This window comes from Heterocephalus glaber, unplaced genomic scaffold (assembly GCF_053883595.1).
Source record: "Heterocephalus glaber isolate CG9 unplaced genomic scaffold, H.glaber_assembly_v1.0 deba00001673, whole genome shotgun sequence".
In the NCBI taxonomy this organism is placed as follows: Eukaryota; Metazoa; Chordata; class Mammalia; order Rodentia; family Bathyergidae; genus Heterocephalus; species Heterocephalus glaber.
Genome location: NW_028258410.1, coordinates 12,712,327 through 12,718,692, shown reverse-complemented (window position 1 = coordinate 12,718,692; position 6,366 = coordinate 12,712,327).

The following is a 6,366-nucleotide window of genomic DNA, read 5'->3' as shown; positions in this document are numbered from 1 at the left end:
GGCGCAACTTGGACACTAGGAGTTTTAAAAACGCCATTGGGAATTCTCATACACAGGCAAAGTTGGGAATCACTGAGGGATCTTGGTGAGTAGCAGTCACACCAGCTATCCTTTATTACGCATCTTTCTGGTGCCCGATGCTTTAGAGAATTTCACAAGTCCAGCCTGGGGCCAGGCAGGGTCTGTACCCAGCACAGCAGATGGGAGCCACTGCCTGTCCTGGAGGGGAACCTGCAGTCAGGGGAGCTGGTGGTCACCATCCCCTGCAGTAGGTGCCGTTCGAAGGCCTGATGAGAGCGAAAGAGAAAATCCAGATGGTAGTGCGAAATTGGCCAGTTTAAAACTACCAGCAGCTGACAGAGGCTGAAGAGGGGAAAGCAGCGGTGCCCAGGGGATGCTGCATCCTGCCGGTGGCCGGGTTGAGGCCTTGGCCCTGCATCTGTGAAATCCCCCTTCACGGGAGCTGGCGTTGCTGTGCTGGGTCGAGAGACATGGAGACAGATGCTCAGCTGTGGATAGTTTGGGTCTTGGTGACCCCAAAGCCTGTATGGTGACACCTTGCTTGCCAGCCCTGGCACTATGGGGAGGTGGTGGAGCCTTCAGGAGGGGCTCATGGGAAGAGGTTAGGTTCCTGAGGGGTGGCCTTTAAAGGGGACATAGTGGCCCCAGCACCTTTCTGTCTCTGATTCCCACAACCATAAAGACAGCAGCTTTCTCTGCTCCCTGCCATGATACTTCTGCCCAGAAACAGCAAGGTCAAATGAACATGCAGTAAAACCTCTGAAACCGCAAACCAAAACAAACCTTTCCTCTATGTAAGTTGATGATCTTGGGTATTTTGTCACAGTGACAGAAAGCTGACTCACACACTCATCTCACTGGGAGCCCACAGTTTTTCTTCTGTCATCTAATTAAACAATATTTCCACATTTTAAAATTTCCTGAACCACACCCACTTCTCCAGTGACACCACAATTTCCACAACTGCTGAGCACACTGGAGCTGGAGAGAGGTGATGACAAATCCAGGCTTTTCTGGTTGCAATTGGCTGATATGGGCAGACAGTCTCGCAAAGCCACTTTTCTTTGCTAAGAAAAACTTCGGCTGTGAAAGGCAAATGTTTTGCCTGACTCAGATTTAGAAAGGGCTTGCTGTAAGCTGTGCTGCTTAGGAATACTGCTCATTTTTAGCTTGCTTTTGACACTGGGGAAGGAATTTAAATTGCCCATCAAGTAAGTGAATTACTGCTAGTTTAAAAGAATGGTCTTTTGCATTTCCCACTCCTTTCTAAATAAAGCCTTGGGTAGATAAGAGGGAGAGGTGGAAGTTACAGGTTACTTTTTTGTGTGCTTATAAAATTCAGGGATGCATGCCCACGGGGCAGAGAGATTGTGTGGATATGACTTGAACTCACTTTGAGCATGCTGCTTTTGTGTTTTGTTGTGTCTTTTGTTTGTTTGTTTTCTTTTGTGTTACTGGGAATTAAACACAGGGCCTTCACACTGAGCTGCATTCCTAGTCTCTAAAATAAATTTTTTAAAAAAAATTTTGAGACAAGGACTCACTAAGTAAGTTGCCCAGGCTGGGCTTGAATTTGTGACCTTCCTGCCTCAGCCTCCCAGAGTGCTGGGATTACAGATGTGCACCACATGGGGCCAGGGATTTAGCTCAGTGGTTCTGCTGCCTGCCTCGAAAGTGCAAGGTCCTGAGTTCAATCCCCGGTACCAAAAAAAGAAAAACAAAACAAAACAGATGTGTACCACTGTGCCCCACCGAGCACACAGCTTTTAAAAGCACGTTTCACTCAAACTCACTTTAAACAATGAAATGCATTAAAAAATAAACTAGGGGCCGGGGATTTAGTTCAGTGGTTTTGCCTCCTGCTGCCCAAGCGCAAGGACCCGAGTTTGATCCCTGGTACCAAAAACAAAACAAACAAAAAACACATTAAAAAATAAACTATACACACTGCTGCATAAATGGAAGACACCACCACTTGCCAAAAATAGGAATACAAGCGATCATTATTCTTAGCAGCATGTTTTGCGCGGTGCCCAGTCCCCTATGTTCTCAGTGCAGCTGGCGCTAACTTCCCCTTTCACAGATGTGGAAGTGCTGCTGACTTCTGTTTTCAGGATGTTAGCAAAGGGGCATCCAGGGAAGACGGTGCCTGCTTCACCTGCCTCAGGGTGTACCTGCCCTGCCTCGCTCCTCTCGCCCTCATTCCACCTGGCTGCTCCTGTTCAGGTCAGGAAACTTGATGCCTGGGCTAATGAGCCCCTGTTCTCCATCTGAATTGTTAGTTTCCCCCCATGATAACAAAGGCCTGAGATTATTGACTTAAAGCAAGACAAATCATATTTGGCTCCCAGGTTTGTGGAGGTTTCAGTCCATGGCTGGTTGGTGCTATCGCCTTTGGATCTGTGGTAAGGCAGGGTCATAGCAGAAGTGTGTGGCAGAGTTGAGCTGCTTACTTCATGACCAGGATGCAAAAGAGAGAGGAAGAGAAAGGAATTGTGACCCCACTGTCCCTTTCAGGCCCCACCCTCCAATGACCTAAAGATATCCCACAAGGCCCCACCTCTTAAAGGGTCCACCACCTCCTGATAGTGCCATGGGACGAGGGCCAAGCCTTCAGCACACAGGCCTTTGGGGGACATGCAGCTCCCAACTATTACACCCACCAGGCACCATGGGGCGTGTAAGCACCCACCCTACTCTGGGACGAGTCTCAGTGATGAGGGCAGGGATGGGATCCTTCCTCCACCTCTCCAGCAGGGGGCATGCAGTAGGTACTCAGCAAACACTTGTTGAATAAATGAACAAAGGAACAAGGGGATGGGTGAATGCAGCAACCACAAAAAGCATGTTACCCTGGGGGACTCCCTACATGCACCAGGATGATGCTGGTCTTCAGCTGTGTCCTGAGCCTCTATTTTCACCCATAAATGGAGGGCGATAGTAGGAAAGAAACAGCGGGCTCCACTGCTTTAGGCTTGTGAGGCTGAAACATCATGGCAGAAGGGCATGGCGGAGGAAAGCTGCTTACCTCATGGCAGCCAAGAGGGAGAGGGAGAGGGAGAGAGAGAGGGAGAGAGAGAGAGATCCAAGAGGAAGGGCCTGGGGATCAGATATAGTTCCCAAGGTTGCATCACACCACGAGCTACTCCCTTCAACTAGGCCCCACTTCCTGTCTCCAACACCTCCCCTAATGCCTTTACCTTACGATCTCCACTAATGCAGTTAGAGCCTTCATGATCCAGTTCTCACCCAAAAGTCCATCAGCAACAAAGCCTTCAACACAGTGAGCCTTTCTGGGGGGAAGTGTGCTGGATCCCATCCACAACACACGTCCTATTGCCTACTTAGCTATCACTGGCGATAAGTGATCATGGCCTTTCACTTGCTCTATGGTTGTGAAACTTAGCTTCAGACTAAGTGCATATGATTTGTGAAAGTGAGTTGAGAGTCAGCATCAGAGCAGGGGCTCCCCAGTGGAGTACACAGCCAGAGGTGGTACTGAGCCACTGTGCCTAACCACAGGGGAAGGAAGTCAGCTGACACTGCTTCTGCAGCCCACAGCCTCGTCACCAAGGGCCTGGCTCAGCTCACCCATCTGTGTGGCCTGGCTGCACAAGGATGCTTTGCCAGGGACCCCAGAGGTGCCCTCCCTGCCTCCCCGCTCCTGCTCCACATGCAGCCTCCACCCGGGACCCAGCTGGTATTTTTAGCTTGCAGGCACCCTGCACGGCCTGCACACTCTGACCATATTTAGAAATCTCAGGAGTCTTTGCTGGAAGGCACAATGAAAGAAGAGGCCTCGAGCTGCCAGTGGGTCTACAGCAGGCCCTCAGCTCCGCAGGGCCCGGTGCTGACTGGTGGGGAAGCCCAGGGGTTTGTGCAGTGAGGAAAAGGGAGGTGCAGCATCATGTGTGGTTCGAATCACCCTCAGGGAAAGCAAAGCACCCCAGCTGGGGAGCTGTGTGCCCGAGTCAGGGCCAGGAGAGGGTGCGGGAAATGCCCCGACTCGCTGCCTACACTATGGCGAGGGTAGAGGGCCTGGGAGGTGATTAACTTTGTCCTTATGCAAAGCTTTACATTTAGTTTTCCTTGTTAAAACAAGTATATATGACTGCTGAAATCTGAAAACCTTAAGCATCAAAGGTTTTAAAATATCCCAAGATTAAAAAGCTTCAAAGACAACGCTTGTATGGGATTTCACAGTTGGACAAATTCTTCCAAGGCTGCGGGGTAGATCCCCATTGCTTCCGCTGGCCAGACATCCACACCCCTCTCCCCACTTCGGTCCACCCGATGCTGGCTCCACCTCCAGCTGCTGGTCCTGCACATGGGTGGAGCCAGAAGTGGGCTGTCTCTTGTGGTCCCCAGAGAGGCCAGTGCTTCAGTGCTCCTGGGGTGGGTGGCTGTCTCTGTGGCACTAGAAGAGAGCCCAGCCAAGGCTGGAGTGACACAGGAGCTCAGCCACGGGAGGCGAGTGTGGGTCCCACGGACCCCATGGGTGGTCTGAGCAGGTCTTGGGCAGGGTCAGAGGGTGTACTGGGGAGCTTTCTGTCACGTGGGCTGTTTCCTTCCCCTGTGGCCTGAGCCAGTCCGAGACAGGAGAGGTCTCTGCAGGCACAGGAGGCAGTGCTATGTGGCAGTGGCCTACAACCCACAAAAGCAGATGGCCAAGTTATCAGAAACTCTGTGCAGCAGTGGTTAAATGTGGCCTGTGTCAGAATCCAGCTGTATAAACTTGCAGTTAAGTGAATGATACTAGAAACGAAAGTACATTGCTACATCGACTGTCCATGCTCCTGGGGTCACCTGCCTCTGTGTGTAGTAGGGAAGAAGTAAATCCTGACTGTGTTAGGGACAGGCTGGGGGTACCTACGAGGTATCCCATGTAAACATTATCTTTGAAGCTTTTTAATCTTGGGATATTTTATTTTTTAATTTAATTTAATTTTATGTTTTTTGGTACCAGGGATCGAACTCCGGTCCTTGCGCTTGCAAGGCAAGCGATGGAACCATTGAGCTAAATCCCTGGCCCATTCTTGGGATGTTTTAAAACCTTTGATGCTTAAGGTTTTCGAATTGCAGAAGTAATATGTACTTGTTTTAACAAGGGAAACTAAATATAAACCTTTCCTCCTTTTAAATTAGCTTGCGCATTTGTCACAGTGATAGGAAGCTTACACAGCTGGTGCATGGATGAACAAATTACTGGCTGTCCTTACACTGGCCTAGGGACATTCGGATACAGCCAGCCCGGTCTGTGTATGCACAAGCTGTGGGGTTCACGCGAGGATCCCCAAAGATGCACTTGCTGGGCTGTATCTCCACCATGAAGCCCCGCGTGAGTGTCCTATGTGGCCCCACCTTTATGTCCCAAGAGTAAGACATGGTTGAAAGATGTGAATAGTTCATCAGAAAAAGACATACAGATAGCAAAGCAGCCCATGAAAAGGTTTTCAAACTTACCAGTTATGAGTGAAAAGCAGACGAAAATGACAATGAGATGTATGCCACCACACCTACCAGGATGGCTGAAACTAGAAACCAAAGGTGAAATCTGACTATACCAAGTGATAGTGAGTACGAAGGCCTGCAGGCTTACCAGGGACAGTACAGAATTCACTTTGAAAACAGCTTGGCAGTTCCTTAAGTTAAACACACCTCTCTCCTGGGACCAAGAAATCTCACCCCTAGTTATCTGCTCAACAGAAATGAAAGTATATGTTTACGCAAAACCTGTATACAAAGGTTTATAATAGCTAATCCATAAACCTTCCAGTTGGAAAGCAATGCTGGTGTCCTTGAGCTGGTGGTGGGGTTTGGATCTTGAACGTTCCCAGGAGGCACACTTGTTAAAGGCTTAGTCTTCCATGTGTGCTATTCGGAGGTGGACAGCTCTTTAGGTGGTGGAGCCTCATGGGAGGAAGTGAGGTCATGAGAGCGTGGCCTTGAACGGGGACCGAGCCCCACCCCTTCCTCTCTGTCTGTTTCCCTGGCTCCATAAGGTGAATGGGCTCCTCTGCCATGCACTCCTGCCTTGACACCATTCCAAGCCCAGCACAACAGGGCCAAGTGGCCATGGAATTGAAACGTCTGAAACTCTGAGCCCAAACAAACCTTTTCTCCTTTTAAATTGATTTCCTTGAACATTTGTCAGTGATGGGAAGCTAACACAGCCCGTGCAGGGATGAACAAAATGTAGGCTGTCCATAAGTCAGAATAATACTCAGCAGTACAAAGAAGGGAGCAAGTGACCTACCAAAGGTCAAGAATGACTTTCAAAGTCCTTTAGTTAAATGAAGCCCCACTCAAATGCATTCTGTGTGATTCTCTCTGTATGACATTGTA